Source organism: Cibotium barometz, chromosome 17, assembly GCF_041138505.1.
Source record: "Cibotium barometz isolate CiBa-2024 chromosome 17, ASM4113850v1, whole genome shotgun sequence".
Classification (NCBI taxonomy): domain Eukaryota; kingdom Viridiplantae; phylum Streptophyta; class Polypodiopsida; order Cyatheales; family Cibotiaceae; genus Cibotium; species Cibotium barometz.
In genome coordinates this window covers 54560153-54573792 of record NC_141062.1, presented here as the reverse complement: position 1 = coordinate 54573792, position 13640 = coordinate 54560153, and positions in this window count along the sequence as shown.

Below are 13640 nucleotides of genomic sequence, written 5' to 3'. Positions count from 1 at the left end.
GAACAAAGCCACAATGAGGATGAATGGGACGAATCCTAGTGATGATGTTAGTAACTGGAATGACAATTATGACTTCAGCAAATCACTATGAGATTAGTGGATTGTGCTAACAGATTGTTTTGCTGTTTGACCTTTGACCCAATGGATCTAATTAAGGAATGACAAATTGAGAACCTACATAACTGAAATTCCCATGGAGGAATGTTCAAATGGAATTTCTGGTCTAATGGATCATTATTGTGTTAAGAATATGAATGAATTGTTCTCTAATAATGATTTATGTATGATCTTCTTCTAGAAGGAATCTTTATCCCGGGATTCTGTGGGGGGCTGACCAAATTATAAAGAACCCCAGAATCAGTTGGGTCTAAAGTCGGATTTGAATTATAAATAAAGTGGTCTTTTCACCTGAGCGTCTTGGTTAATTTAGGAAAAAGGGACTTAACAAGAATTTTTGTATTGATAGGATCATGGATCGAGGTCGCCATGGTAGGAATGTTAACCCCCAACTGGATGAGGAAGAGCTCGATCCGAATGTTCGTAAAACTCTTCATAGATCGCAACCCGGACCTTTCAAGGGTGAAGGGGAAAACTTGGGTGAGGCTGTGGTGGGGAGAAGTGGATCGAAGCAATGGAAGAATACTTCGATGTCACCAGGTACAATGAGAAGAGTAAAATGGCTCTTGCAAGGCTGAAGATAGTAGAAACAGCCATAGTGGCATGGAAAAACCACTACGAGACAAACCGTCTGGATCGGAACACCCAGACATGGAATGATCTCAAGATTTACCTAAGGAAGAGATTCTGTCCTCCCGACTTTTTGGAAACCAAGATGAATGTATTCTTAGAATTAACCCAGGGGAGTAGAACTATTGAAGTGTATCACCAAGCATTCCCTCGTACTCGCCACATTGGATGAAGAACAACTGATGGCCAGGTTCATTCGGGGACTGAACGAGCCTTTGAATATCCTAGTGAAGAACGCCAAGCCGGTTTCCATGGCCGAAGCAGTGCAGATGGCGAAGGATTTCGCCAAGGCCTTTAATGTCAAGGTCCCGCTGAAGCCAGGGCCATCATCTTTCAAAAGATTTCTAGCTCCGAAAGGTGATTCCAACTTTCCATTGCCTAAGAGACAACAAGGTCAATCTCAGGATATGGGAAGTTCCAGAATGGAAGAAGGTCCTTTTCCTGGAATTCAATTTCAGAAGTTCCACCCTTGAACAAAGCAGTGAAATGCTATAACTGTCAAGGATTAGGACATCGCAGTATGGATTGCCTAACTCCTTTTGGATCAAGGTTTTCGGGGCAGGGAAGTCATGGACCAAGATTCCAGACTCCAGCTCCTTAGGTTCCTTTTTGTTTCAAAATCAGGGAAATCCCAGAGGTAGACCCCTCTAACCAACCCTCAGTTTCGATCCAAAGTAATGCAAGACCTCCACCTCAGAATAGGGGAAGTCAAAGAGAGAGGTTCCCAAATCGGCCGTCCACTTTCAAGGCAGTAATGCTGGAAGTGATTGAAGAGGAAGAAGATGAAAGAGATTATACTCCACCTACGAGATGAGGACATCTCGCATTTTTTAAGTGGGGTAGGATGTAAGATTCCTCCCTCCAGCTTTTGAGGTGTAAAGGTGTAAGAACCTCCCCTTATGTTCTTGTAATTATTTCCCTCTCTGAAATAGAAGAAAGATCTTGTTTTACCTTGTTTTGGCCTAGAGAGAGATAATCCAAAATTGAGATATCTTTGGATATAAAATTGCTCCTAGTGTCTAAAACGGATTCCCTTGAAATAGAAGTTCAAAATGAACTTTCCAATGTGCATTAGAAATTAATAGAAAAAGGTATAAGGGACCTTACCCTAAGGGTCTACATTTTCAAAAAAATTTGGATTATGGTCTAAGTAAGGTTCTAATGGGCCAATTGGATTAATCCAATGGGCCAATTGGATTAATCCAAGTGTTGTTGAGATATTGAGCTCATCTAGTGAGGCAGTGGACACTGATGACTCGCCTGAGGGATAAGCCCCACACTTACACCACTGGCATGGTTGGTGAGATCATGGGTGATATGCGGCCAGTGGGATGACAGGCTGTGTGACAGCCATTCTAGAGACTGGCATAGATATAGCGCCAACTCATTTAGTTGGGTTCACACTATAGAGAACCCTAGTATGTATTTAGTTGAGTATCTTTTCATATGGTGTGTACTCTTATCTTTGTATATGGTGTGTTGAGTGTTGTGTGAAGAAGAATAAGATTTTCAGCCTCTCACCTTGTGTGTTCTCTTTTAGGGTTTTGTGAGTGTGTGTGTGCTTTGCAAGAGCTCAAGCTCTCTTCTCTCCCCTGCATCTTTTCATGGTATCAGAGCCTGGTTCATGCTAAGGGCTGAGCTGCAAGCAAGAGAAGCATAGGAAGTGTTACGAGAGTAAGAGCTTCATCTACTCTTCCCTATTTGTGTTGGCAAGCGACTACACCCTTGTCGGGAGCTCTACGGGAGGCACCGACAAACGATACCTGATTGAGGAGCTTACTTCGCGGGAGTAAAGCTATAGGGCAACTATAAAGTCCTACAAGACAAAGTTTTTCGGGTCAAAAACGCATTTCGGACGCGTTACGACCTTCATTTTTCAAAAAGCAAGCGATTTCGAGCACTGCGGGTAAGTCATCGATTCTAAGCAGAACTTTCTTTTAAGAACTGCAGAAAGACAGATTGGTTGTGCAGACATTATGTGTGTTGCAAGGAGGTCAACAGTTGCCATTGGGTGTATGTATGCACATTGAGGTCACTGGTTATGACATTTGAGTGTAGTAGAGTACCGCTACAGAAAATACAGCAATTTGTGTAAGACAAACCAGAGTGTTGTTTCTAGTAAATTTGTGTGTTTAGCAAGATGTCAAATGATGGCATAAACCAAATTTTTGTTGAGAAGCTTGACAAGAACAACTGCAGGAGGTTCAGATTGACAAATTTCCTGATGGGAAAGGGTTACTGGGACTACATAGAAGGTGAGCATGAAGAGGCACCGGAGATACCAGAGATCAATCCGACTGCTACTCTACAGATGTGAAAGAGTTCAAGGATTGGAACCAAGGAGCCAAAAAAGTTATGTATTGGCTCTCTATCAGTATACAGGACACCATGATTTGGTACACACAGGATGCCAAGTCCCCGAAGGAGGCGTGGGACACCTTGGTAAAACTTTATGAAACGAATACCAAGGCATGAAAGATACAGTTGAAGAATGAACTTCATACTGTGGAGAAAAAGAGTAGGTCTGTGAATGACTATGCACATTGAAGATCAAGGGTATTGTGGAATCCCTTGCATCTATTGGCGTTTCAGTAGATGATGATGATAAGGTGGAAGTCTGCCTACATGGTCTTGGGCCACAATACAAGGCGTTCAAGACGTCTATTCAGACTTGGGAAAACATTCCCAATTTCACAGATTTGGTGTCTATGTTGATTATAGAAGAGAAGAGCTTGGGTGAAGACCAATAGTCTTCACAAAACAAAAACAGTTCAGAGCAACATGCCTTCTACATAAGTTTAGGAAGAGGACGAGGTAGAGGAGGTCATGGATGTGGCCAAGGAGGTGGCCGAATAGGTAATCAGAATTATGGCCAGCAGCAGCAATAACAACAGTCCCAGAATTCACAACAACAACAACATGCAGGTGGAAGAGGCCAATTCAGAGGTAGGGGAAGTCAAAGAGGTCGTGGAAATTGGCAAAGGTAGTATAATGATACACGTGAATGATTTTATTGTGGTAAGCCTAGACATGTGCAGGCAGATTGTCATAAGAAGCAGGCTGACATGCAAAATGGAAAATTGCAGCAAAACAACTATGCATCGTCGAGCGAAAATAATGAGGATAATGAAAGGTTGTTTGTTATGCAGCATGTTGTTAATGCCATGCCTGAAAATGTTAAAACATCACATAAAGATGATATATGGTACGTTGATTCAGGTGCCTCAAACCACATGACAAGTCATGGGGAGTGGTTCAAGGAGATGAAAAACCTTGAAAGACCAGATTTTGTGGAAACAAGGGATGACTACTCATCCAATTGCCCATGTTGGAAATGTGCCATTGTCTATGCAGGATGGCAAAGTGAAGTACCTTGCAGATGTACTTCATGTTTCGAACATAAGAAAGAATCTGGTTTCAGTTGGCCAAATGATTGAGCAGGGTTTGCAGGTTCGGTTTAATCCTGATAGTTGTTATGTTGAAGACTTTAAAGACAAGTGCAGGTTGGTTGCAAAAGGCAACAAAGTGGGCAGAATGTTTACATTGAATGTAAACATGCTTGAAGTGAGTGTTGCGATGTTTGCAAATGGTTCAGGAATCGTTGCAGACACAGACATTTGGCATAAAAGAATTGGACATGTGAATGTGCAGAGAATGAAGTCTATGCAGACTATAGGAATTGTGACAGGGCTGCCAAAGTTTAAAGTTAAAAGTATGCAGAAAATATGTGAAGCATGCCAATTTGAAAAGCAAACAAAGCATGTATTTCCACGTGATAGAAATGTGAGTAGAAATGCACTAGATTTGTGCATTCAGATGTATGGGGTCCTACGAAGACCATGTCTATGGGAGGCTGTAGGTATTATGTGATATTTATTGATGACCACACAAGGAAAGTGTGGGTATACTTCATGAAGGAGAAGAGTGAGGTGTTCGCTCGTTTTTAAAATTTCAGAGTTATGGTTGAAAAGCAAACAGGGAAACATGTAAAGTGCCTAAGGTCAGATGGAGGGGGAGAGTACTTCTCCAATGAGTTCTCTGAAATTTTGAAGAAGAATGGTATTCAGAGACAGTTTACATGCAAGTACACTCCACAGCAAAATGGAGTTACTGAGCGGAAAAACAGGCACATTGCTGAGATTGTGTGTGCATTGATGGGAGAGAAGAATATGCCGCATAGCTATTGGGATGAGGTTGTTTATACAGCAGTTTACATCATGAATAGGACTCCAACTGTAGCCATATATGATGTAACTCCAGAGGAGAGGTTTACTGGGCAGAAAACTTGATTTGTCTCATCTGAAAGTCTTTGGATCCATTGCATATGTGCATGTGCCAGATGAGCTGGAACTAAGCTGATCCAAAAGCTTTAATTAGCATTAAGTTAACCTTTATGCTTAAATTGTAACGCTTTCTTTAAGTAAATCTGTCTCTCTCTCTAAAAGAATTGCCATCTTTATGGCTAAATCCCTTGAAAAAGGATGCTTCTCAATGATAGTCTCTTAATTCAAAGCTAAACTCTAGGCTTGATAAGCTAGAGATTAAGAAAATAGTATTTTTATGATTTTGTGTTAACAAAATAATGGTTATTTCTTTTAGATTATTTATAAGTAGTTAAAAACTACTTTGATTGATTTTAAATGAGAAATAGATTATCCTATCAATTTGGGAAAAGAGAAATAAAGAAATGAGCTTAATCTAGTGGGATAATTATACATAAGTTTGTGATTATGGTTAAAATTATGATTTAAATTCATAGTTTGAATTTAAGCATAAAAGAGGAACTACTATCATATTTTCATTTACAAGCTTTTATTCTTTAGAAAAAAATTGAGAATTATCAGTAATAGCAACGAAGCTATGGTAAATTTTTTAGAAAATAATACATATCTTATTTTTATGTATAATTCTAAAAGAGGACTTCCTACCATATTTTAGGATTGGACATCCTATGCAAAAAGAATGATTTTCATCATATTCATGAGAAATTTTTTTTGTAATTATGCATAATTAATTGATTATGAGAAAAGAGTAAATTTTGGTAAATTTATTTTTATACAAAAAGAGAAATTCCCATGATATTTGAGATCCAAGTAATTAAATGGTAAAAGAGAAATTTTTGGTAAATTTAGTTTTATATAAAAGAGGAATTCCCATGATATTTGAGATCCAAGTAATTAAATGGTAAAAGATAAATTTTTGGTAAATTTATTTTTATGCAAAAAGAGAAATTCCCATTATATTTGAGATCCAAGTAATTAAATGGTAAATGAGGAATTTTTGGCATAATTCAAATTATGAGTATTTATCAAAAGTAAATTTTTGAGCATTATTAATTTTATTGGGAAACATGGGTAGAATTGATTTTTGTAAATCCCATGAATCTTTTACTCAAAAAGAAGAATATTGAATATATTTCACTTGAGAAATTTGAGAAAGAATATAAAAATACCCATCGAGAAAAAGTACCTTTAACTAGGCCAAGCAATTGGTAGAAACTTAGAAAAGTCCTATCGGTATCGAAAGTAGAAAACGGTACTAAATGTGAATGCGATGTGATAAGATGTGAGTGGATGTGATGAGATGTGGATGAGATGTGATGTGATGTAAATGGATGTGGATGTGGGTGTGATGAGATGTGGATGTTATGTGATGTGATGTAAATGGATGTGGATGTGGATGTGGATGTGATGAGATGTAAATAGATGTGGATGTGAATGCGATGAGATGTGATGATATGTGAAAGGATGTGATGTGATGAAAATGGATGAGAATGAGATGTGATGTGATAGATATGCATGTGAATGAATGAATGGATGTGGATAGATGTGAATGTAAATGAACGAATGGATGTGGATGAACGTGATGGAGCTATGAATGGATGTGGTGTGATATGGATAGATGTAGATGGAATGAATGAGATATGATGTGGATGGATGTGAACGAGATGTGATAAGATGAGGATGGATGTGACGAGATGTGAATGAATGTGGGATGTGAATGGGTGTGATGGATGTGAGTGGATATGATGAGATGTGAGTGGATGTAGTGAGATGTGAAGTAATGTAATGAGATGTGAATGTAATGTAATGAGATGTGAATGGATATGAAGTGATGTAAATAGATGTGAATGTGATGTGATGATATGTGGATGTGATGTGGATCTGAATGAATGTAGATGGATGTGATGTGATATGAATGGATGAGATGTGATGTGGATATGTTGTGATGTGATGTGATGAGGATAGATGCGATGAGATGTAATATAATGTGATTGGATGAGATTGGATGAAGGAAGATGGGAATATATATGATTGGATGCAGAATAAGCAATGTGATTTGATGTAGAAGAATGTGGAATAACGAGAAATGATATGAAACAATGTGGAAAGATGAGAGTTCGTTAGAAACTGTATTTATGAAACCTGTTTTTAAACGACTGTTTTATATCAAGAATGCTGGGGAAGCATTTCTACCATCTTGTGAATAAGGGCGTGGAGACCTAAATGATAAAGTTGCAACAGCTGACGGAGAGTCAATGGAGGACATCTCGCGTAGCAAGGTCGGCCGAGGTCTTGACCAGCCTCAGTTTGGTTTAAATGGTGAGCTTCTGGTGCAGTGGGATGAGGGACCAAGGAAGCGGCCTATGAGTGAAGCGCTGGGTGACCTGCGAGAAGGAGCCTAGAGGGTGCTGACCATACGGCACTCGGGCTTTGGGTCGCCGAAGATACCCACATGTGTGCGTCGAGGGAGAAAATGGAATAAGGAGTTAGAGCTGTTTTTCGAACTCGGGCATGGATCTGGTTGATTGATCTTACTGGTTCTCAACGGATGAGTCCATGGCTCTTTTATATGGATATGTTGGTTGATCTTCCTGATCTTCAACGGAGAGTCCATCTGGATTTTCTTATGTGATTATATTGCCGGGTACTATGAGCTAGGAACTATTGAAAAGGCCCTTGAGTGAACAGGTGGTGAGCGTTCTGGTTACCAATGATGCCATAGGTACACCGATGAAGGAATGATTAGAAATTAGAATTCAAGCTAGATATTTTGGAGGATTATGTGATCAGCGATACTATGGTTTCATTAAAAGATTATTTTGAAGGCAACTGAATCTGTGAAACAGGCAATTTCATCTTGGGTGTGTAAGTGGTGTGACTATCTTAAAATTTGCTTGAAGCGTCGGCTAGGGGGCTTGGGAACTCTTTTCCTATGTACCCAGGGCAAAACATAACCAAATTCCTAAATGGATCCTATCACTACAGTGGTTGGGCAGTTGGCTAACCCATGGGATTGGATGGGGTTAGGCTGGACTGATGGATCCCTAAAATGAGACTCAATTCTGTTAAATTACGATAGTTGAAGTAAATCCCGGATAACCCTTGTTCTATGGAAAAGAATCAATGGCTGTGCCTCTTGATGAGGAAAAAAGCGTTGGATTCTATGATCCAAGTGCAAGTCTCTTCCTTGATCTGACCACCATGAGACTTACAAGTTCGGTTGGATCAGTTTGGTTAGTGAAGACCTTGACTATGTTAGAACAAAATATCCCAGAGGAATTGCCTATGTCTGTTGGGCAAGGGAAGTTTTGTCGAATTCGGTTTTGGAAGAACTGAGGGATTAGTCTCTTGTCCAGATATCCGTGGGAGATGTCCGGATATCCGTGGGAGAGACCCCAAGTGAGAGGCTCTACCCTGCACAAGAAGTGCTACTTCCACTGCTAGTACCCCAGAATTTGTTGCGTGGGAGGGGGTAGGGATCTTTCATGTAGCACAACCCTACTTGTGCCAAAGTGCCTTCTCGCACCTAGCTATTGATTCTTCTTTAAAACAATTCTTGAGGGGGAGCCCTACTTAGATATCTATAGCATTTATAAGGCAATGGAATCATCTAAATCTCTCTCTCTCTCTCTCTCTCTCTCTCTCTCTCTCTCTCTCTATATATATATATATATATATATATATATATATATATATATATACATACATACATACATATGTATGTATGTATGTATGTATGTATATATATACAAGCAAGGCAAAGACATAATCATGAGACGCTGTGTCCGAGAGAACGAATATGTTTCTCATTTAGAGCAAGCCCACTCTAGAAACACAACAGGGGGACATGTCGTAGCAAACATCACTACTCGAAAAATCCTACTAGCATGAATTAAGGATAGAATGCCCCTGAACCTAGTCTCGTCCTTTTACAAACCATTTGAGAAGGGGGGCATTGATTTTGTAGGACCCATTAGTCCGACGGCTTGACACACTCAGGTGTGATACATCATAGCGGCCACAGACTATTACATAAAATGGGTCGAAGCTAGAGCCACCCATAAAGCTGAATTCCTTTATGAGTGTGTGATCACTCATTTTGGGTGCCCTCTTGAGCTAGTGAGTGTGACAATGGCACACATTTCATCATTGAAGTTATACAATTCTTGCTACAAGAATTCCTTTACGAGTGTGTACTCGTTTTGGGTGCCCTCTTGAGCTTGTGAGTGTGACAATGGCACACATTTCATCAATGAAGTTATACAATTCTTGTTCTACAAGAATTCTTGGTCACTTACACGAAATCCTCCCACTCCTACCCCCAAGCCAATGGCCAAACCGGAAGCACGAATAAAATCCTATGTGCTATCCTGACCAAGATAGTAGAGGCTAGCCAAAATGATTGGGAACAAAAGTTGCCAACACCGCTTTGGGCGCATAAAGCATAGCGTACAAAGTAGCCAACCACAAATGTAACACCCTTCAGTTTAACCTATGGTATTGAAGTTGTTATGCCTATGGAATTCTTAGTACCCAGATTAAGAGTAGCGGTACAGGAAAAACTCACGGGAAATATCCTGAGATGTCGGCTTTTGGAACTTGAAAGGCTTGATGAAACACACATCACATCTATGTATGGCATGATTGTAGAAAAGCTAAGGCGTAAAAAATGGTTTGATGACCAAATTAAAGACAAGGAAATGGGTGAGGGCAATATGGTCCTCCTCTACAACATGAAGAATCACAAAAAGAAACTCAAATATAGAGGACTAGAAACTTTCCTAGTCATTGAAATAACCCCACAAGGCGCAATGCTCATCGAAACTCGATGACGTCGAGATGGCATGTTATTTCAACGGTAGCAAACTAAAACGCTACTATGGCCCACTCACTCAAAATACATTAATTCCATTCACCTCCAAAAAATAGCAGAAAAATTAGCACGAGGAAATGAAAGAATTGGCACAACGCGAAGCCAAAGAAAGGCAAGCAAACCCAAGTAGTGGACCTCAATTAAGAGGATTGGAAAGTCAAAACTACGTGGTTGTGGCTAAGAATGACCACCCTAACAAGTTTCACACAAAAATTAGCGTTTGTCTCAATATAGGAGCTAATCATAATCTGATGTCCTATGACACATGGCACTCCCTCGGGAGGCCAACATTAATGGACACCCTGGCCACGGTCACTACTGCTGCTTCACATTCAGTCCAATGTTTAGGCATAATTAAAATTCTATTTCACATTGGCAATAGCCCCTTGGAAGGAAAGTTATATGTTATGCATGTAGGAACAATGTATGAAGAGATCCTTCTAGGACGTGGATGGATGGGACACAACTAATGTTAGTTTGATTAGGATGCAAGGAAGATAACCCTCAACTGGCGTCACGAGACAAGTTACAGTCTTGATTGACAGACGACGATCCCTTGTCCCAAAAGCCCCAAGTCGACCACTCTCTTCCACTAAACCCAACCACCTTGCTCCCTAACCCACATAAAACTATGCCACCCAAAAAGAGGACTCTCCCTCTCTGGAACACCCGATTACCTCACCAAGCCTCATCTCCAACAAGCTCTGTAGCAACTCAAGCCCAAGCCACTTCCACTACTAGCCCCACTAATACAACTAACAAACTGCAGGTACACATTTGGCCCCGTTGCACCCAACCCAATAATCCTCACTCCTGGGTGCCCAAGAAGATCCTTATAGCCCAAGGTGATTATGAGGGTACTAAAACCCTGTGGATTCCCCAAATATCCACTTCTCCCATTAATACCCTAGAAAAACCAACTACTTGTACCTCGCGTTGCCCTCTAATAAGACAGAACCACAAGCCCACAAGATGTCGGAGAATCTTAGACCTTCAACAAAGCAAAACCATCATCGCCCCACGAGCCTCGTCCTCACACCCCCCGCGAGTACCTATAGGTGGGTCCGTAACTGTTAAAACCCTAAGATCTCTCTAGATAATTGTTATGCATAAACATGCATAAATCAGGCATAAACTCAACCACCCAACCACCCCCGAGCCCAAGGGATGCACACATGAATCATAAATGAAATACATCATACCTCTACCTTGATGTCCCATACCATCAAGAGGTATAACTCCAATCCAATAGCATGTAGCTATAGTGTGAAATGGTAGATGAGTAGATATGGATCTCTACACAAGAGACCATAGCATAAGCCTCAAGCTTCCTAGCCTCCAAGCCCCCTTGAGTGTGCCCCATGCCCCTATTATATAGGAGGGCCCTCAAGTGACTCTTGACTTTCCATTCCTCATGTGTGACCCTTGGATGCCTGACCCTAACCTTAACCCTTAAGGTTAGTCCTAACCCATGCTCCACTAGAGCTTGTTCCCATGCTCCCATGCTCACAAGCCTAATGTGGGTTAGCCTCCTAGTATATGCACACATAATGTGTATATAACATAGCACACATAATGTACATATAACATACTTCCCCTCTCTCAAAACATTGCACTCTTGCAATGAAAAGAAGGAGAACTGCACTGAACAATCTCAACCGACTCCCAAGTCGAATTCTCAATTTTCCCTGATAATTTTGTTTGCACTTATTAAAGTGTGGATTGTGCTTAATTTCTTAAGCCTAAGACAAACTCTATCATGGGTTAGTTGATCGGTTTATTTTGGTGGATTTCTATTGGATGTTTTCCAAGTTTTATATGGACTCATCAGGTTCTTCCTAGATCACTTGTGTCTAGGGTTTTTTTTATTGAGTGCTACACACGTGTTTCACTTTCTTACTTTGGAGTTTTATTTGAACAACACAACGTTCATATACTCTGGATTGATGAGTTGGACCCACCAATTTTAATGCTTCTTTTGGCATGATTAAATGTCCATTAGATGGTATGCATTGTTTTTTATGATCAACTATGTTATTTATGGATTGAAGGAGCTTCTATGCTTTTATCCATGGTTTTATAAGGATCTTTTGATCTTTTGAATAATTACATGTGCTTTGAAGGTAGCATTTACCTTCGTTTTTTGCACATAATTTTGGAGTATATTTCTTATACTCTTGTATATATTCCAACTCGGATACCTAATTACTTATATATCTAGGTGAGTTATTTTTCTACCCTAACTTTATTGTGTTTTGGGTAGTTATCATTAGAAAGGCGCCAATAATTCAATTTCTTTTCTAATGATGTACTCAGAAGGATTTATTCCTTGATGTAGTCTCAAGTATATAGAGACAGGTTTAGTATGTGAAAGTCTGGATAAGGCCATCTTATTCCTTTTATATAGGATTTTATTCATATTTTCCTAGACGGCATACTAGGGAGTTTCAAATTGTTAAGGTATGTATGGGTGGTATCATGGTGGAATGGGATGCTAGGGATCCCTCACATATATTATCTTATGGGATAATTTGGGCTCAAGATTGTTGCTTTGCTTACATCACTTAGCATGTTGACCTCAACATTCAAAGACAATCTTATTTTCTAAATTCACTAGAAGTTATAGTGTGGGCATTCTCTAGATAAACATCTTTTATCTATAGCCTACATGTTTTGATGAGGGTAATCTCATCGGCATTTTCACTTGTTGAAATCTCTTTCTTTAGAGTTCAAACAAGTTTATCTTGTTGTGTTCGGATAAGAAAATTTGGATTCTTCCTTTGTTGGCATTTCTTTCTCTAGTTCCGTACTTTAGGTGATTTACAAAATCAACCTTATAGGTTTACGGATGGACATATGTAACTCATTGAGACGTTGATGACTCTCTATGTTGTTATGGGTAACCGACACTTGAGGGCCCTCCTATATAATAGGGGCATGGGGCACACTCAAGGGAGCTTGGGGGGCTTGCAGGTTTGGGCTCCATGAGGCCAAGGCTATGTTATGCTCTCTTGTGTAGAGGTTCATATCTACTCTTCTATCATTTCACACTTTAGCTACATGCTATTGGATTGGAGTTATACCTCTTGATGGTATGGGACATCAAGGTAGAGGTATGATGTATTTCATTATTATTCATGTGTGCATCCCTTGGGCTCAGAGGTGGTTGGGTGGTTGAGTTTATGCCTGATTTATGCATGTTTATGCATAACAATTATCTAGAGAGATCTTAGGGTTTTAACAGTGGTATCAGAGCAATCTCTATTTAATTGTTGATTTTTTTAAGTAAATTTTAATATTTATTAATAAAAATATTATGTTGTTGATTTATGTTGATGAATTGCACGTGGATCATCGATATGGTGATTGGAACGTGTGTAACTACAATTCAATGGACGAATCGACGTTGCAGGGGAATACCGTGAGTTAATGCTATTTTTTCCTATTTTTTATGGTTAAAATCAAGAAGTAATGGATTTTTTTACAAAAATACCATAGAGTTTATGGTGGATATTTTTGTAGAATGGATTCCCTGAATTTCTAGAATTTTTAGAATTTTTTTCTTAATTTTTAAGGAATTTTTGAGCATTTTTATGATTAAAAATATATTTTTATACATTTTTTTGCGGGTTTTTTCCGCGTGAATGCGATCAAATTTCTGTCAATTTTCTACTAAAATTCAGTAGGGGACAGCGTGTTGATGCATAAATTGCTCTCCCGTGTGCGTGGGGTCCTCT